The 21800-nt window shown below is 34.4% G+C and overlaps 1 long non-coding RNA gene across 6 annotated transcripts in view; it reads right to left on the bottom strand.

Annotated features, from left to right (window-relative positions):
- Positions 1–21800, bottom strand: part of LOC123385428 — a 385056-nt gene that overhangs the window by 17291 nt on the left and 345965 nt on the right. For all 6 annotated transcript variants that reach the window (XR_006597899.1, XR_006597901.1, XR_006597900.1 and 3 more), the window contains one exon: positions 21464–21563. This is a non-coding gene — a long non-coding RNA (uncharacterized LOC123385428). The remainder of the gene's footprint in view (positions 1–21463; positions 21564–21800) is intronic.

Raw genomic sequence — 21800 nt, 5'->3', positions numbered from 1 at the left:
CTCCATATAATTACTAGCATTGATTATATGATCATATCTGCAAGTATTTTCAGTACCTTGGAGTGAAATTCATCAAAGCATGGAAAACTCAAACTTATTTAAAGCATCTAGGCACATTTTTGTTTTTAATAAAGTCAGCTGATACAATCCAAGATTATTCCAGATCTGCCTATAATTTTCAATGTTTTTCTTGGTTTCTAGTCAGACTGTCTCTTCTCTTTTAAATCTCTGCAAAACTACCTCCTCATTTCAGAGTGATTTCAAAATTCACAAGATCAGAACCTTTAAAGTTGTCAAGAGATAATGATAACAAGTGTTGGTGAAGATGTGGAGAAAAGGGAATCCTCGTGCACTGCTTGTGGGAATGTAAATTGCTATAGCTATTAATGGAAAACAGTATGGATGGTTCTCAAAAAATTAAAAATAGAACTACCATTCACTTCTGGGTATATATCGAAAGGAAATGAAATCGATATCTCAAAAAGATATCTGCCCCCCATTCTGCATGTTCATTGCAGCATTATTCACAATAATAGCCAGTAGCCGTGATATGGAAATAACCTGAGTGTCTGTCAACAGATGAACGGATAAAATGTCACACACACACACACACACACACACACACACACACACACACTGGAATATTATTCAGCCACAGAAAAGAAGGAAATCTTGTCATTTGTGACAATGTAGATGAAGTTAGAAGACATTATGCTAAGTAAAACAAGCCAGACACAGAAAGACAAATGCTATATGATCTTATTTATATATGGAATCTAAAAAAGTCAAACTCATAGAACCAGAGAGTGGAATGGTGGTTGCAAACAGTAATGGGTGGGGGAAATGGGGAAATGTTGGTCAAAGTATACAAAGTTTCAGTTATGCAGAATGAATAAATTCCAGAGACCTAATTTCTAGTATAGTCACTATAGTTAATACTACTGTATTGCCTTCTTGAAATTTGTTGGGAGAGTAGATCTTAAATGTTCTCATCTCACAAAAAAATGGTAAGTATGTGAGGTGATGGATGTGTTAATTAACTTGATTGCAATAATCATTTAAAAATGTATACATATATTAAATCAGCACACTGTACACCCTAAAAAAGTAAAAGTAAATAAGTAAAACAATGATTTTCTTTCCTTCAATATACTGGGTCAAATATAAAATAAGTCATAAAGAAAGTTTCTCATTTTAGTAAAATTATAATTTTATTAAAAACTGCACTTTGGCAAGGTGAACATAGGAAACTCTGCTTTGTCTATGAGTGCTCTGGGATAATCTCTCTGAATCCCATAATATGAAAGCATCACTTCTCGTAAATTTTAAACTCAACATGTTGGCATGCATTACCTCCTGAAACACCAGCCTTTCTGTTTCTAGGCTACTGTGGGCCTCTGGAGTTCCTGATCTGGCTCCTGACAGACCATGGTTTAAGGAAATGACCAAAATAGAAACAAGAAAACTTCATAAATTTAGACTAACCACAATCAGCATATAATCTCATAAACATTTGTGATATGTAAAACCAAGATGTAGGGTTTTAAATCTACACTTTTGAGACGGGACCTGCTAAGCAAATTATTAATATTATGTATAAACAGTATTCAGGGAACCTACGTCAATGACTTAGAACCAACTTTATAAGCACTTTATAGGCATTCATTTAATTAGAAAAATATTAATGTTCTAATCATAAACAATTCTTATTTAATAAGGTAGGTCAGTTTGGTTTAATTTGATATATGCTCTTACAGTAATGAGCTATATTTTAAAAACATATTTCAGGTTTTGGGTTTCCACAAAATCCCGACTATTTTTTTTTTCTTAATTTACTCTAGGTATTGTGAGTACATCAGTTAGGAACAAGTTTTTAAACACTTGTCAAATGTATCAGAACTAAAATTTGTCAATATTGTACAACTTGTTTTTACTAATCCCTATACTTCAACACTTTATCTTCCCTCCTATTTTCAAAAGCACATCACTTTGATAGGTTAAACTACCATATTATTTCTACAAACATATTCTTAAGTTTATTGACAGGTTGGTTTCCATTGGTCTTGCAGCCCTTCACTTATGCTCTGACCACCCAAAACACAGTTCCTTGGGTAACATAGGCACAGCCATATACAAACATGCAGACTCAGTTCTGACCATCTTATGTAGAAGCCACTCTTATTCTCTACTTCTTTATATTACTTTTTTTCTTATTGAAACCTACAATTATTGTCTATCTAATTAAGTTTTATAGATTATTTGTTTTGTCCATAAGAATGTGGGCACAGAGAAGGCAAGGGCTTTGTCTTATTCACTATCTTCAATGTACAGAATAGAGCCTAGCACATAGTAGGCACTGAATAAATATTTGTTCAATGACCAAATGACTGAACTGAAGACCTACCAGGAAGCTGAACTGAACCTTTTGTACTGGGTAAAAGATTCTCTGCAGATAGTCTGTTTTAAGTGTTTTGGTTCAGACTATGCCAGGGGAGATAAGATACAGTAATGGATTTCTAAATCTGTGCCAAACTCATTTCCTCCCTGAGCATATACTTCTGGAGTCTCACCTTAATCAGTCTGGATCCTGCCAGGGAAGCATATGATGAAACAATGCCTATCCCATGACATCCTTGAAAAAGTGGAGACCTTAAAGATCCTTAGATGTGTAAGCATGGGCTTATAGGATGAAGAAGTCTGCCCTTAATAAATTGCTATTCATGACTTAGATAAAGATATACTGTTTCTAAGGCTTCCTACTTAAAGAAGCATCCAGAATTCTGCTTCCACTTAGGATATGGAAAGCCTCAAGAAAACATTGCCTTCATCTACCTGCAGAGGTTTTGCCTCCTGATTTTGCATTTCGGCCTCTGCTGATTTAGAGGGTTTGTTTCTAAAGAAGAAATACTTCCATCAGCAGATACAAAAAAGGTCCCAGCAAATAGGAAACAAAGGTAAGAAAGCATAAAAAACATCTCATTGATGCAATATGATGGGCAATGGGACAATTTTATAAGCAAAATTTCAGCTTACTACATTTATTTATTCTCTTAAAAATTAATGATTTAGGTTAGTGGTCAGCAAAATAACTTGATGACCAAATCTGGCTCCTCTACATGTTTTTGTAAGGCCACAGCACCACAGACAAGGTTAGGGCTATGAACTGCAGAGACCAAGCCAGGGAGTTACTCCTTGCTCTATTCCGCTTTCATTCCCACCACCTGCTCCTTCAGAAGGCAGACTGCCACGTCACTCCTGGCAACTTCCGAGTGAGCAGTAGAATCTCAGTCCAGGAGTCTGCAACTCAGCTAGTCACCTTGCCTCCAGTCAAGTGCCCAAGTTGAGATAGCTGGGCTCTCAGTATAAACAGAATGGTTTATATAACTTTTCAATTTAAATGTGTAACTTGATACTTTGCAATTTGTATGAGTAAGTTAAATTAAAAGTCAGCGAATAACACTTAATACAAAATTAAGTGTTATTAGCTTTTTGATCTTTAGAGTTTAACTTGAATTTGTACTTATCCCTGTATTGAACTTAAGTAGTTATGCTTACTCCTTTTGTGGATAAAGCACAAATATATATACAGTATATAAACAGATATACAGAATGTCTGTGCTATTAAAATTTGATGGAGAGGTTGATTAGGAAAAGATGTCTAAAAAGTTTTCTTAGAGGTGTGGTAATAAAAAAGCAGTCGAGAAACTGTTTTGAGGCAACTACTCAACAGCAGTTGTCAACAGTAATCAGGAGATGGGGCTTGCCCATTCACTTATCACCGTTTCCTATTCCATTAGAACCTGAGACAGTTTTTCTAAAACTAAAAACTCACTAAATAAGCCGCTGGGATTTTTGTATATGGAGGTTTGGTCACCTGAGTTAGAAACAAAAAAAAGCCTGTAGCTGAGAATAAGATGTAAATTCTAAACTTTGAATTTGAATGATTTTGAATTTTCATCTCAAACTGCCAGAGCTGATCACTGATCACATATTAGTGTCATGAAGTTCTGCTTCATGAATTATAGCAATAATTCATTAATCTTAAATACGCTATAGTACTTTGTTGTATGTGTATACTACAATTTGTCCATTTTACTTTCAATGTTATTCATGTTGTTTATGTCTTTTTAAAATTTAATACTTTTATATTAATTTCATGATATTACATACCTTTTCTCCTACAGAATTCACTGATCTAACCCCACTCATCTCATAAGCAGATTCATATGATGCATGCTGAATTCCTTCCATACAAAATCCCCCGAATCAGAATCAACTAAATATGTTAACACAGCTCTCATCGAAGTCTTTCCCTTTGGAATAACATTGAAATGGCTAATCTCATTATTAATTGCTTCTTGATATTGGAAACTTTTTACAGGAATATGTTGGTTCAAAGTTCAACTTTATTCAAAGTTGGTCTTTAGTGGTCTAGATAGCTCAGCTGTCAAACAGTGAAAAACAAACAGAATTTTGGTTGACCTTATAACAGGACTTGAGATGATGGTTTGTGAACCATATGTATCTTCTGGGGAAACCAGAAGGCTCATCAGTACATTTAGAGTCCCATTACATGATGAACTCAAGTGTTACTGACTCATGCATGCACGGAATTGAAGACAACTATTTTATCTACAAGTCATCTGTCTTTTTTATTCACTTTCAAATTCATTGTTTAATTTCACCTGAAGTCTGACTCCTAGGTAATTGTATACATACATCACTACAAATAATTAAGTGCTAAACTGAACTTATGGACTAAAAAGTCTATAGCACTTTAAAATAGAAAATGATCAATGAAAAATTCTTGGTGGGGTGGAAGGTGAAACTTTAGCTTTGCCTTAAATAAGATGCATAATTTGGATGAAGGGGAGGGAAAGAAGGTATTCTGGGTGAAAGGTACAGCATGAACAAAGGCAAAGGAGAGAAAGCCACAAATCCCAAGTGGTGGACACTAATTAGCTTAGGCTGCATATAGTGGAGGGTTCATTTTATAAAGCAATGGTATGAAACATAAATGTTAGAATGGACACAGAATATGACAGGTTTTGAATTCCTGTCAATTTCATTACTGTTCATCTTCTTGGTGACTTGGTTCTCCAGGGTCACAACTGAAGGTATTTTAGTTTTGTTTTTCTCTCTTAACTCTTGATGTTTCCTTTTCCTTTGTCATATTTCTTAACATCCTCCCCTCTGATGGTATAAAATTTCTACTAGTATTTCCTCTTTCATCTGCTATTTACTTATAATCATATACCGTTTAGTTTTGCATGCCTGCTTTTATTTAATATAGTATTTAATACTCTTTGAGTTGCTCTTTTAGCTCAACATTATGTTCCTGAGATTTGTCACTTATTGCATATAGATATAATTCAGTAATCTTAAATACCCTATAATACTTTATTGTATGTGTATACTACAATTTGTCCATTTTACTTACAATGTAATTCATGCTGTTATTTCTTTTTGAAATTTAATATCTTTTTATTATAGAGAGTATTTCTATGAAGATTTCTGCACCTGTTTCCCAGTGCACAGTATCAATGGCTACTGTATAATAGGTATCGAGGACTAACACTGTTGGGTTGTAGGGTATGTTCATCTTTAACTACAGCAGATATGCCAAATTATATTCCAAGGTGGTATTCCAAATTATTTTGCACATGTAGGATATAAATACATAAGTAGCCTAAGCATAGAAACATATTGTCTTTGATATTTATTTTCAGGCAAATTTTCCCCACTTTTTGCTTTATGGATTGTCTCTATTGTATGTTAATTCCTATTACATTAACTTCTTCCTTATCTCCTTACATTAACTTCTGAATTATTTCCTTATACTTCCTTTGGATTTATTGTATTTTTCTCTACTAACTTCTTATATTAGATGTTTAGTTCATTCATTTATATCATTTCTTCATTTTAATACATGTGATATAAATGTCTAAATACTTAACATTAGCTAGACACAAACATTTGGCTATTTAATAGTTTTATAATTACTTTAAATATTTTCTAAGTTTAAGGTTTCTTATTTGGTCTATTATTTATTTAAAAATATATTTCATAATATCATACAGTGTTTTTATAGTTATATTTATATGATTTATTACTATAATAATTGTGTTGTGGACAGAGAACATTGTAAGATACGAATTCTCTAAAATTTGTTGTAAATTTCTTTGGAGCCCAGAAAGTGGGGTTTTCCTAACTATTTTATTTGTGCTTAAATAGGATATACTTTATGCAGTTGTAAGAGTCCAAGATTCTTTTATTCTCTCACTCTCTGTCAATTTGAAGAAAATTTTAAATTATGCTATTCCAGGGGAAAAGACATTTGCAAATGACATAGTGGATAAAGGGTTAGTATCCAAAATCTATAAAGAATTTGCCAAACTCAACACCTGAAAAACAAATAATTCAGTGAAGAAATGGGCAGAAGACATGAATAGACACTTTTCCAAAGAAGACATCCAGATGGCCAACAGACATATGAAAAGATGCTCAACATCACTCATCATCAGGGAAATACAAATTAAAACCACACTGAGAAACCACCTCACACTAGTCAGAGTGACTAAAATGAACAACTCAGGAAACTACAGATGTTGGCAAGGATGTGGAGAAACGGGAACCCTCTTGCACCGTTGGTAGGAATGCAAACTGGTGCAGCCACTCTGGAAAACAGTGTGGAGGTTCCTCAAAAACATAAAAATAGAACTACCTTATGCTCCAGTAATAGCACTACTAGAAATTTAACTCTAGGAGTGCTGATTCATAGGGGCACATGTACCCCAAAGTTTATAACAGTGCTTTCTCAACAATAGCCAAATTATGGAAAGAGCCTAAATGTCCATTAACTGATGAATGGAAAAAGATGTGGTTTATATATACAATGGAATACTACTTGGCAATGAGAAAGAATGAAATCCTGCCATTTGCAGCAACGTGGATGGAACTGGAAGGTATTATGCTGAGTGAAATAAGTCAATCAGAGAAAGACAGATGTATGTTTTCACTAATATGTGGATCTTGAGAAACTTAACAGAGGACCATGGGGGAAAGAAGGGTAAAACAAAATAGTTAAAAACAGAGAGGGAGGGAGGCAAACCATAAGAGACTCTTAAATACAGAGAACAAACTGAGAGTGAATCTCTCTCTCTATCTCTCTCTCACTGCTGAACTCTCTCTCTCTCTCTCTCTCACTGCTGAACTGTGAGATCATGCGCACCTCTCGCTCTTCCTCTCCCTTCCTCTTGAGAGAGAGGGGAGAGAGAGAGAGAGAGAGAGAGAGAGAGAGAGAGAGAGAGGAGAGGGAGACCCCCCCCCCACCGCTGGCTAAAGCGGTGCCCGCAGCCTAAAATATCTCTCTCTCTCTCTCTCTCTCTCTCTCTGTGTCACTGCTGAACTGTGAGATCATGCACACCTGCCTGCCTGCCCGCCCGGGCAGGTGCGCATGATCTCACAGTTCAGCAGTGAGAGAGAGAGGGAGAGGGAGAGGGAGAGGGAGAGAGAGAGAGAGAGAGAGAGAGGAAAATGGGTTATGGGCATTGAGGAGGGCACTTGCTGGGATGAGCACTGAGTGTTTATGTAAGCAATGAACCCTGGGAATCTACCCCAAAAGCTAAGAGCACACTGTATGTTAGCCAATTTGACAATAAATTATATTAAAAATAAATATAAATAAATAAATAAAGTTGTTTTAGTCTTCAAATCCTATTATATTTATATGATCTATCAATTCCTGAGAATATTATGTTAAAATCTTTACTGTGATAATGGAACTGACTATTCTTGCTTTTCTGTAAATTTACTTTATGCATTTCAGAGCTGTTATTAGGTGCATGGAAATTTATTTTTCTTATATTTTCCTCAAGAATTGAAGATTTTTTCATTATAAGTAATTATATTTAACTGTGGTAATTCTTATTTTTACATTAAATCCCCTTTTTCTCTGATCTTAAAATAAATATACTGAATTTCTTTTGATTAATATTTTCATTTTTTATCTTTAAAAAATTGTTGACCTTTCTGTGTACATACGTAAAGATGTGGATATTGTAAACAATGTATAGTTGAATTTTGTGTATGTGTTTTTTTTTAAATCCACTAAGTCTTTTTAAGTAAAGCATTTCCACTTTGTCTTTTTGGGCTTTTTATTTGGCCCACTGTATTTGCATTTTTTTGAGTTGTATATAATTTTTCTAATTTAAAGTTTAGTAACATACAGTGTAATATTGAATTCAGGAGTAGAATTCAGGAATTCATCACTTACATACAACACCCAGTGCTCATCACAACAAGTGCCCTCCTTAATACCCATGACCCATCTAGCACATCTTCCCCCACCCTCCCTCCATCAACCTTCAGTCTGTTCTCTATTGTTAACAGTCTCTTGTGGTTTGTTTCTCTCCCTTCTCTTCCCTCTCCTTCCCATATGTTCATATGTTTTGTTTCTTAATTTCCACGTATGAGTGAAATCATATGATATTTGTCTTTCTCTGACTGACTTATTTCACTTACCATAATACCTTCTAGCTCCATCCATGCCATTGCAAGTGGCAAGATTACACTCTTTTTGATGACTAATATTCCATTATATATATATATATATATATATATATATATATATATATATATACCACATCTTCTAAAAAAATTTTTTTATGTTTATTCATTTTTGAAAGACAGAGAGAGACAGAGCACAAACCAGGGTGGGGAAGAGAGAGAGAGAGGGACATAGAATCTGAAGCAGGTGCCAGGTTCTGAGCTGTCAGCATAGTCAACACAGAGCCCGACGTGGGGCTCGAACTCACCAATGGTGAGATCATGACCTGAGCTGAAGCTGGACGCTCAACCGAGTGAGCCACCCAGGTGCCTCTATACCACATCTTCTTTATCCATTCATCAGCCGATGGACATTTGGTCTTTCTCCATAGTTTGGCTATTATTGATAATGCTGCTATAAACATTGGGGTGCATGTACCCCTTCAAATCTGTATTTTTGTATCTTTTTGGGTAAATCCAGCAGTTGGCTGGGTCATAGGGTAGTTCTATTTTTTTGTTTTTTGAGAAACCTCCAAACTGTTTTCCAGAGTAGTTGTACCAGTTTGCATTCCTACCAATATGTGCATTTTGTTTTTCATTTCTTGCCTCTCTTAAAATGTATTACTTTTCCTCATTCTACTTCTTTGCTTCTATTATACAATTTATTTCACTTTTTTTTCTTTTTTCCAAAAATATTTTAAGATTTATACTATTTTTTTTAAATGTAGTCTTCATGTCCAGTGTGGAGCCCAATGCAGGGCTTGAACTCACAACACTGAGCTCAAGACCTGAGCTAAGATCAAGATTGGACAATTAACCAACTGAGCCACCCAGGTGCCCCTAACATTTATACTTCTCAAAGACTAATATTTATTCACATCTTTACTCTTCTCCAAGCAAGGCACTTAAATGCTTCAATACACTTAAAATATAAGGACCACTCTGTAATATATATAATATTGTTATGGTGTATTTTAATTTCATTTCTCAAACATGCAATGTATTATTGTAATTATTGTTTATATAATCAATGTCTCTTTGGATTAACCACATCTTTGCTCATCATCCTTTCTTACATCTCAGACCTGCCCTCTAGCATCTCACTCAAATATATCCTTTAGAATTGATTTTAATGAGTGTCTCTTCATGGCAAATTTTGCAGTTTTATTTTGTCTGAAATACCTACCTATAACCCATATTCCCGAAAGATATTCTGAGTATATAAATCTAGTTGATGGTTATAATGTTCTCTCAGCACATTATGTCATTGCCTTCTAATACTGGATATTACTGTTGAGAAGTCAGCTAACACTCTAAATGTCTTTTTTTTTTTTTAGTAAAATAATCAGATTTTTCCTTATGACTTTAAGATATTTTGTCTTCAGTGTTTGTCAATTCCACAATAGTGTTACTTAGTATAAATTTGTTTTCTCAGTTAGCCTACTTCTAGGCTTCAACCTTGCTTGTGTGTATGTGTGGGTTTTTTTTTTTTTTGTCTTTTTTAACAATTGCTTATATATTGCTCCTACTCCATTTTTTCCTCTCTCCTATTCCATTTTTCCTCTCTTCAGTTCTGGTTTTGATTAGGTATATATATTAGAACTCACATTATTCTTTATATCTTTAACTGTCTTCCATATTGTTCACTTTTCCTCTTTAGATTATATTCAGATACGGCTTTGGTTTCTATTTCAGTTTATTAATTCTCTCTTTAGCTCAGTTAAACATATCCACTGAATTTTTAATCTCAATGTTCATACTATCCAGAGCTAGAGGGTTTATTTATGTTTTTATTCAAGTATGTTTAGACATTGTAAGACTATGTTTTTCCTTGCAAATATTTTCAATTATTTATTCTATTTATTTAAACATATTATATATATTTTTATATTATGTTCTTATAATTTCAAAATTAAAACATTAAGATGCTGTAGATTTTATTGTTCTGTCAATTCTGCTTGTTCTTGCTTATGTTTCCTTCTTTGCCTTTTTTTTAATATTTTTGTTGTGAGTTCATCCTTTTTGTATTTTTATCTGAGAAAATATTTTGTGTTCTTATTTTAAGTGAGTTAGTTTAAAGATACTTAGTATTGGGGCGCCTGGGTGGCACAGTCAGTTAAGGGTCCGACTTCAGCCAGGTCACGATCTTGCGGTCCGTGAGTTCAAGCCCCGCGTCGGGCTCTGGGCTGATGGCTCAGAGCCTGGAGCCTGTTTCCGATTCTGTGTCTCCCTCTCTCTCTGCCCCTCCCCCGTTCATGCTCTGTCTCTCTCTGTCCCAAAAACAAATAAACGTTGAAAAAAAAATTTAAAAAAAAGATACTTAGTATTAACTCCTGCCAATTGCCTAGAAGTTCTGTCAACTAAGAATTGGTTTTAAGCTGAATTATTGACTTTTTTTTAAACCTATGCATCATGGAGCCCAATGCAGGGCTTGAACTCACAACACTGAGCTCAAGACCTGAGCTAAGATCAAGATTGGACACTTAACCAACTGAGCCACCCAGGTGCCCCTAACATTTATACTTCTCAAAGACTAATGTTTATTCACATCATTACTCTTCTCCAAGCAAGGCACCTAAATGCAAGAAGTATTAATTCACTCTTCAACCTAAATAAAAAACAATTCATGGTAGGGGTGCCTTGGTGGTTCTGTCAGTTAAGGATCCAACTCTTGATTTTGGCTCAGGTTATGATTCCAGGGTTGTGGGATTGAGCTTCGTGTCAAGCTCTGCATTGAGCGTGAAGCTTGCTTAAGATTCTCTCCCTCTCCCCCCTGTCCCCCTCCCCTGCTTATGTGTGTTCTCTCTCCCTAAAATAAAAAAATAAATAAATAAACTTTAAAAATGAAACAGTTCGTGGTTAAAAAATCAAAAGAGAATATTTCACTCCATTCAATGCCAAGACTTAAGACACGTAATTTTTCTTATAGTTTATAACAGGTGTTGTTTCTATTTCACACTTACACAGGGAAACTTTTCGATCCCAGCTTATTATGGGTGTTTCTAATGATGCTTGCCCTGGTCTTTGTCTCTAAACCCTGTGCCTCATGGGCCACAAAAAAAATGAATCTTAACTTTAGCCCCTTAACTGGCCGATTTATTAGTGATTCTCAATAAAGGAGTTCCCTTTCTTTTCCTTCTAGTAACATGTTTTGGGTTTTACTGTATTTTCTGGAGTTATCTACCTTTTTAAACAAGTTTTTATTTATTTTTGAGAGACAGAGACAGAGCGTGAGCAGGGGAGGGGAAGAGAGAGAGACACACACACAGAATTTGAAGCAGGCTCTTGGCTCTAAACTGTCAGCACAGAGCCCGACCCAGGGCTCAAAGCCATGAACTGTGAGATCATGACCTGAGTGGAAGTCGGACATTTAACTAACTGAGCCACCCAGGCCTCCCTGGAATTATCTTCCTTTTAATTCAGAGTTCAGTAAGTGAATGTTTCTTTGAAAATATATACTCTTTCTGTCACTATCCAATACTGGCCCTGCTTGAAATGAGTGAGCTTAATAAATATAGTTTTATTGTTAATATATCTGAAAAATATTAATACAGAAGGTTTAGCAATGTCAATTCACACTGTTCAAGAATATGCTCAGCATTTCATGTTTAGGATTGAAAATCCATCAAACTATTGTCATTTTACTTTACCTCGCTGGTCTTCAGAAAAAAATTTTGTCCAATATGTCACATAATTTCTACTTAGTTACTTTGTATTATATTGTGGTACTATGCTATTACAAACAAATACACATATTTTCAAAAGATATACTGTTAGAAAATGTCAGCAAAATTTAAAACCAATGTTATTAGCAAAATAAAATAAAATAAAATAAAACCAATGTTATTAGCAAAAATGACTGAGATTAGGGATTAAAGGGATACAGCAATAGAATGTTGAAATAATAAGAAAATAAATCACCTCAAAGAAGTATGGCTAAAAAGGTAACATTTGTAGCTTTAGGGTCTTTTCAGGATTATGTTCACATAAGGTGACAAGTCTTTGGACTAGAATGTCCAGCTTTCTACTCAGTTTTTCTGACCTAAATATATGTTGAAGGCACTGGTATTGAATACAATTTTTAAAAGTCTGACTATCCAGTCACCACACATGTTGGAAATGACAAATGAGTCAGCCTTACATAAAATGCTATCAAGAATAAAAGGAAAATTGAAATAATAGTCACATGATTTTTTTTCTCTTATAGATTTCCCTATTGCAAAACGTGCATTCATTGAGCCTTATTGTGCCTGAGACATTACGAGACACTAAAACTGATGAATATCCAAGGTGATACATCATAGATTCTACTGTCAATAATAGTGTATTATATGAAATGAAGGAGTGATATACGTACCCATCTGAATCACTAGCCTCATGATAATGCCTTATAAACTGTATATTGCATAATAATTAAAAAGTACTCTAACAAATATCATCAAATTTTTGTTTCATCTATATAAAACTCTGTTGACTAAGTGTTATTATCCTCTTTTGTACAAATTAGAAAACTGACGAACTGCAACAATATGTAAATGTTTCAAAGTCTCACAGCTAATAAATGACAGCAAAAGAAGAATGCTATTTTTGTTTGGATTCAGACTTGACTATATGGAGCCTAGGAACATGGAAGAATTAGAATAGGGGCATAACCAAGACTGGGGAAGAGTGAGATGCTGTGGCTCTGATCTCAAAGAGGATAGAACTGTCTCCTAACAAATTCTGAAAGTGGTTATGATGGAAATATTCCATTAGGTAGGTAACAACAAATCCAGTTAATAGGCAACACTTAAGAGGTATATATTCAAAGGAAATGAAAATGGGATATTGAAAAGATATCTGCACTCCTATGTTTATTGTAGCACTGTTCATAATAGCCAAGATATACAAATAACCTAAGTGTTGGATGGATAAAGAAGATGTGGTGTGTGTGTGTGTGTGTGTGTGTGTGCATGTAGTACACACACACACACACACACATATAAACACACGTAATGGCATATTATTCAGCCATAAGAAAGAAGATAAAAAAGTAGATAAATAAGTTCTGGAGATCTAATGAACAGATAGTGATTTTAGTCAACATTACTGTGCTGTTTTCTTTTTTAAAATATAATTTATTTTCAAATTGGCTAACATAAAATGTGTAAAGTGTGCTCTTGGTTTCTGGAGTGGATTCCCATGGTTCATCACTTAGATACAACTTTGGAGTTGTTAAAAGACCGGGTCTTACTTGTTCTCACCACACATGAGAAATGATAATTATGCAACATGAGGGAGGTGCTCGCTAACGCTGCAGTGGTAATAATAATACAATATATAAATTTATGAAATCCTCATGTTGTACACATTAAACTTAAACAATGTTATATGTCAATTGTATCTGAATAAACAAACGTTAAATATACTACAACCACAGATTTGATCTAACTTCATATAGCTAAGATGCATTCAAAGAAATAGGAGATAGAAGAAACCAACTTCTAGAAGGATATTCTAAACTATAAAGATAAATATTGGCCCCAGGTATGTGAACTTCAAGTTACTTCTTGTTCTTGATTGATAAAGATTTTGTATTACTTGGAAAGATGGTCAAGAACAGAATGTGAGACTGACAGTTTGACAGAAATCAGGGAATGTTGCAATGCTAGGACTATATACAGGTAAGAGGCTCACCTTAGTGCATTGGATCTTGATTTTTGTTGGTTAAAAGAAGACTTGATTGGAAGGAAGAAGAATCAAGTGGTTCTAGATCTATTCTCAAAACTGGGGGATTGACTTAATTTCAATTGCATACTCTCATCTCTTATCCTATGTAGGGTTGGGATTTAAAAAGTGTGCTGTTAATAAAAAGATCCCCTTTGATGATTCAGCTACAGTTAATCTGATAGTTCATAATTCCAAGAAGCATTCTGGAATTTACTAAGCATGCGGTGAATATTATATGATTGTGATTCAACAAGGTTTTCATATATTTTGCACAATAAATATATAAAAAATAAAATTATTTTTCCAACATATACACTTCCTGAATCAGGTGATTTTTTTCAGCCATGAAGTCTATTTTGTACTTGGATGCTTTTACTCACTAAGAGGTCATATTTCGGACCTAAAGTAAGAATACTTGACTTTGAAGGTCAAAATTTAAGACCTGGAGAAGAAATGGAAACCTGACTAACTGAAGGTATTTAGCAAAACATATGGACAGCACATAGTTATTTCCTAAATGCTATTTAGGTAGATTTCAACATTATTGAATATGAACATAGTCATAGGAATATTGTTGAAGTGTTACTATCTTTGTGGATCTGGTCAAATTCATGAACAGGGTATTCTATTGGAAGTTCTGAGCTGTAAGAGGAAGCTTGTGTAAGGGCTTACCACTCCAAATCCTTACAACCTTTATGGATGAGGGTAGGGTAGACATGGGCATCGCTCCTCCAATTATAGAAGCCAAAGGGGAATTTCAGAAAGAAGGATATGTGCTATTAGTTTTAAGTACTTCTAGAAAGACATAAAAAAGCCAACTAGATTTTCAATTGGTTAAAAATTGATTACTACATTGATTACTACAATGACCATGTAATTTATTCTCAAATTGGAATACTTTTGAGGTTGATACAGAATGCTTTTCATCATTACCCTGAGATAATAGGTGTACACTGGGATTGTCCCTAGCATACCTGGAAATATGGTCATTTGAGGCATTCATGATCTTTGTCAGTGAAAGATTCAGATGATGGGTTAGAAAAATTATAGACCAATAGCAATGAAAATACCCAGTATACAGTAAGTACTGCTTATTGTCCTAAGTGCTTTACACAAAGTATCTCATTTTTCATAACAAACCTGAGTTAGGTACAATCATTGTAGCAATTTTACAAATGAAGATATCATAGCACATAAAAGTTAAACAACTTAAAGAAGGTCAGAGAGCCAAGAATTGGAAGATCCAGGATTAGACCCCAGACTATCTGGCTTCAGAGCCCACATTCCTAACCACTATGCCACATGCAGCCTAGCTATCATATGTTGGAGAAAGATGAGGCAGGGTGGAGGGCAGTGGAGCAGTAGATGTTATCCTATTCTTTTGTTTGTTTACTTTTTTTGTTATCTTTTAATAGTGTTTTTTCAGAGAATAAAAAGAAAATAATAGAGTAGAGAAGAATATGGGAGAGACAAGCATATTTATGTGTTAAGGTTAAGGATTCAGAAAATAAGCAAAGTTATAAAATATTAGAGAGAAAGAGATCAAGGCCCCATTTCCACTTATCTCCGCTATGAGCTGGACTAAGTGCTCAGATGAGAGTATTCTTCATGGATCTGAAGATTTTCCACACGCCCTACAGTTATGTATTCCCAATGGAGAAACACTATCAGTAAGTCACTACTTAGGATCATGGTTACATTTATAGTATAAGATGTCTTCTCTATAAAATGTGCTTGTCAAATGTTTATTTAATGAATAAGCTAAAATTAACTTTATGAATTTTCAATAAGTGCTTATGTTTTAGCCATTTTTTTTATACTTGACTATTCTTGGTTAAAAGACAATTCTCTTTCATCATAATAACACATAAAATAATCTCATTAAGTGTTATTCTAACAGATATTCAGTTAATGAAATACAGCCAAATATCTTGAAAATATATGTATATACCAAAACACAAAGCTATTTTTAAAAAAATATTGAAGGTATTTCATGTTTCTAAATTATCAGAGGATGCAGTTATATCTCATTATTGCACGTGAGATATGATTTTACTTACAAAAATTTATTTTCATAGAAATTTAAAACTATTTATTTACTATTTAATTAACAGTAATGGACAGAATTTGTTCAATAAAGTGAGATTCATTCATTCATACATTCATTCAACAAATATTTAGTGACTACTGAGTTCCACATTGTAGCTGTATGGCTATTAATCAAAGAGGCCAAGTCCCTGCTCTGCTGGAGCCTATATTCTAGAAGGCAATTAGCAGCAATAATAAAATTGGCAGATTTGGAAATATATGTCTATACTGTCCAGTATTTATCATGCCTATTAAAGGGGGAGAAGACTTCTCCATCAGATTACCCATAATATCATAACACAGGGCCAGGTAACACCTATGATATACTTTATTAAATGCTGTGTAGACCCTGGTTAGAGGTTGGTCATTTCTTCTTCTTGAGCAGCCAAATAAGTCCACACCCTCACCCTCTCCCCTAATAGGGTTCTCACACTACAGCACACTATACATTCACTCAATAGCCCAGGTACCAGACATCCAAGAACAGCTCCTATATGCTTGCTGAAATTTTTCAAACTAGCCAATGCTAAACCCGTTAATCCTGCTTCACACTTTACTTCCCACAGAAACTACAATAAAAACACTTGCCCACAGTTCCCCCTCTCCCTCTGGCTGGTGACCAACTTCAATGGCCTGCCCTCGGAGCCGCCAGCCCTGCAAGGCATACTGTACTTTCCCCAGGGAGCTGTGAATAACAAAACTGTAATACTCTTTCTGGATTCTTTCTCTTGATCTGCATCTGGACTCACTATACCTCTTTCAAGGTGATATGGTTAAAATACTATCTCTTGCTGCATTTTCATGTTGCATGGAAAGCCCTTTGCCTCTTCTAGACTGCCCAGATGTAGTCCATATTTTAAAAACAGATTGAAGGCTATTAGCATCTCATGTAATTAGACTTAAAAATCAGTTCACAAAGAGTCGTAACTTAAAAGAACTGCTACTGGTAATTAAAAATATGTTTAATTTCATTTTTGGCTTACACACACACACACACACACACACACACACACACATAAAGGAGTTGGTTTGGTCAGAATCAATAAGAGCTTATGGCCTTAAAACAGAATAGTATTTTCAAAAGAAAACAAACAATAAAATCAACAAATTCTGTGTAACTGTCCCCAAGGGGGTAATGGGAATAGAGACAGAATAACTTCCTATGTGTCTTCCCTGCTAGCCAGTGACCTCACTCTACTTCTAGCCTCATGCTCCCATAGCTTCCAGCATCCCAAGGTTACTTTTGAAAGTTTGGAGATTCTGCCTCTTTGACAGTTTTTTTTTTTTATATTTATCATTTCGCCTTGCTCATCTTCTATAAATTTTCTCTTTTATTGTGCACCAAAACAAATACTGTATGATTGACACTGCTTTGAAATGTATATTATTCAAATGATGAAATGAACTTTCCATATATCTGATTTCCATCCTTCACTTCATCTGTAAGTGTTCCTTTTAATATTTTTCTTATATTCAGTTATCCATCTGAAAGATTTATTCCAGGGTCATATTTAGAAACACTAAAAATTCAAGGAATCATTGCAATCCAAGCCCAGATTGCTCTGACTTAGGAGTTCTAAATCAGTCTTAATATCTGGGGAAGTGGTAAATTAGTGTCAGGACTTTACTTTAAGGTGAGTAATTCAGATAGAGGTAAGATAAACTTTGAAATAAATTGAGTTGGATTCATGTTTAAGTTTATGGAATACCAGACCTAGCATTACCATCCTTGGTAGTGGCTGTCCACAAAGAGCTAATCTACAGAACGGATTGAGGAGGAATTCATCGATGTTCCCTAAAAGTCCCCTTTCTTTCAATCCCTGAACATCCTTTTCTTTTGTTTCTGGAGAACTTTCACATCATGAATTGTGGACATAGATGGCCCATGAAGCTGAAGGCGATGATGTTGGTGGACACCTCAAGGGTGGCTTGCAACATACTAAATAAATTTCTAAATGAAACTAATAAAATAAATAAAATTATAACATTGAGTACTAGTATTTTAAATATATTAAAATAATAATAATAATAACAAAAGTAATAAAAAAATACTAATAAATACGAAATTCATGTTTAGAGAACATGAAATGCCAGCTATGCAGTGCTGGTGGCTGTGGATGAACTACCTAGATTTCTTCTGGATACTGTTCAGACATTATCATTTTCTGATCTGTCAGAGCTATTTGAATGAAGGGCAGTAAGAGTGACTTTCTTCTAGGTTGGGGGTTCTCTGTTGTGGTGAACTCTTCAAAGGAGCTTAAAGGAGTTCTGCTGTATTATTTATAATAATAGCCTTAGGTGAATAGTTCATAGCTTTTCCAAAAGAGGTTAAAAAAATATATGGGACACATACATTTTATCAATAAGTTAATCACTAGCGGAGCAATTCTTGTTATAAACTTTCTTGGGCAAGCAGTGTGAGTTTCACTTTTCTGAAATTGTATTATCCAAGCTTATTATTAGTACCTCTTAGTACTATCAGGTTTTACACATATTAGGTTTTTAATATGCATTTGTTGGATAAGTCATGGCTTCAGAAAATACACTGAATCCTTTATGTAGTAATATTTTAGGAAATTGAGCTTGTGTTTAGGATTAAAAACTGTTACAGTTTTTCAACAGTTAGTTCTTCACCTTTCTGAAGTCAAAAGATAAAAAAAAGACTACCTCACAATCAGTTCTAATTTTCAAATTTTACCACAATTTAACGTATGAATTTCAGTTGACAGTTGGTTTGTGTTTTATATCCTGTTCATTGCTAACTCTCTAAAAGGTGATATCCAAAAATATAGAATTCAATAAAAGATGTGTGAAAAACAAATGCCACTTGATTTCAGTATTTACTTTGTGATGGAATTCTCAGTTTTTATTTCTTGAAGCAGATTCCACTTTTCTAAATGTTGCATTCCCAAAATAAACATGTAAACAACAAAATGAAGATGACAAATGTACAGGCTGAGAGTTGGAGGAGCCTAAACCTAAAAAAATGGATACTCCAGTTTAGACATGAAGGACTCAAGTCTTGAGCTCACAGAAGGATGTGCTGCTTCCAGATCCTTGTTTCAAATGCAAGTGTCTTCTTACATTATAGATTTACACACATTGCATACATTCTTCCAAAATGCAGACTTACTGCAAATATGGTAACAATACATTGGAAATTTGAATGCTTCCAGGCAAAAAAACACAAAGCAAAACACACATTCTTTCCTTTATGCCGTGCCTTTACAAGAAACAGAAGAAAAGAAAAGACAAGAAAAGAAATGAAAAGAAAAGAAAAGAGAGGGAGAGGGAGGAATGGAGGGAAGGAAGGAGGCAAGCAAGCTATTTCTGAGATGCATGAGGAAAAGCCTATGCAACAAATAAACATCTCATTTCCTAGCTATTTCTCTTCCACCTTCTGACTAAACAGAGTGCCTGCCTCAATATTTTACCCTAATACTGCTTTCTTAGAGTACTACCCTATACATGAAAACTGTCCTTCACATCCATTTAAAGTATTTGGAAAGAACATTGAAGAGCTTGGCCAAAACATGTGTAGGGTGGGAATAGGGTTTGAGGCAGCTGGTGAACAGATCATCCTCATATATATTTCAGTATTTCATAATAAATTTCTATATCACTTACTTCAGACCACACAATTTTTCATATTTCATATTAGCATATAAGAATTATCTAAAGTAAAACACATCTACAACAGTACCTAGAACAGTGACTACCACATAGTAGATGCTCAATAAATATTTATTGAATCAGTAAATATTTATGGGATAGATAAGTGAATAAAAAACATATATGAATGGAAATGCTTCAGACGGCCCAGAATGATGGTGTTAGCAGAAAAAATTAAGTTTTAATTCCTAGTTGTGAACACTTGGTGTATGCATTTCATCTCTCTTTTAGATGCAAATTTTTACAGGATTTGTGACAAATGTCACTAACATTTCATGTGAACATATTTGAGTCTTTTTCTCTTGATGAAAAACTTAGCATTCCAGAATTTCAGAGCTTAAAAAAACTTTATAAATCATGATGTTCAAACCTTATTTTACCCATAAGGAAACTGAGAACTAAGATCCCAGTGCTTAGTGCTAGAACCAATACTAGCAGGCAATTCTCCCAAGTGACAGTCTTGAAATTTTTTAGTGCTACATTAGGGCAACAAGAAAACAGAGAGGCCATAATTCAAAGATATACATAAAGGATAAAGAATACAAAAATGGAATTCTGGAGCTAAGTATATTTTATCACCTACCAAGTTTATTCAAGTTTTGCACTGAACATACAAGTCCAGTTTTTGATTGGCAGCACATCCAATTTAGCAAAGTTGTTAGTAAATTAATGCAATAGTGATTTTATGTCTATGAATACATAGCAGGGAAGAGAAGATGTTAACTCAAAGGAATGAAAGTGTCAGTAGCTCACAAATTACACCACACAGTCACCACTAGATGATCTACTCATACTGTCAATCTCATACTGTCAAATGTTCCCTTATTGGAAACTGGATGCTGATATGCCCTACCATCTTTGTATTTTATGTATAATGGAGACATCAGAGGTTAAGATAAATTTCAGGTTCTAACCAAGTGCCATTCTTCTCTCAGTTCTCTATAACATTCCTGGCAATATCAGGTTCATAACAGATCCTCAGAAAAAGTTGGGTGAATGAACACAAATAGCAGTGTAAAAGCCAAAAACATGACTGTTGAAATCTTCCCCTTGCCATCAGAACTTTCATATTCTATCAGATAATTTGGAGGAGACAGAATTCAGCTCTAATCCACATGATTCTAAGGGCTTAGGCTTCACAAACTCTGACTGAGATCATGCTTTCTGAGAAAAATCCATGATGCCCTGCTTACAATTTGATAGCACCAAAAGATACCAATGAAAGAGTACACATCTGCTAGCTCAGTGATTCAAGGTTATCAGTAGCCTTATAGTACACTATTCACTCTCATCTGTATTTTATATTGAGTTTCCAAGTAAGAGTTTACTTAAAACAGTGAGTCTGTACCAACCAAGTAAAAATAAAAGTATAAAGTATTACTAAAGCTTCTCTCCAATTGACATCAGTGAAGAGGAAAGATATAAATGTGATAAAAATTGAACTCACCTATCACATGCCTCCTTCTAAATATGATCTTGACTGTGGCCAAGAAGGATATTGATAGTCAGACTGCTTCAGGGAATATCCTTCCAGAGTTATGTTTGCCCTAGCAAAGCAAAACACATTTTTAAAATAACTGTTTTCATAAAAAGATGTTATAGAGAATGTTGTGTTTTTGGAGTACATAAATACTCATAAGTTACATTTTAAAAATCACTGCACCTGCATTAAAATTATAATTTATTATTGAGAAAATTGACTTTGTTATGACTTACTAAAGATAAAATCCCAACTTGTAAAAAGAATCATATTACATTTAGAAAACAATGGTCACTGTCATTTT

This window comes from Felis catus, chromosome B2 (genome assembly GCF_018350175.1).
Source record: "Felis catus isolate Fca126 chromosome B2, F.catus_Fca126_mat1.0, whole genome shotgun sequence".
In the NCBI taxonomy this organism is placed as follows: Eukaryota; Metazoa; Chordata; class Mammalia; order Carnivora; family Felidae; genus Felis; species Felis catus.
Note: the sequence above shows the minus strand (reverse complement) of the source record. Positions and strands in the feature narration are given on the sequence as shown.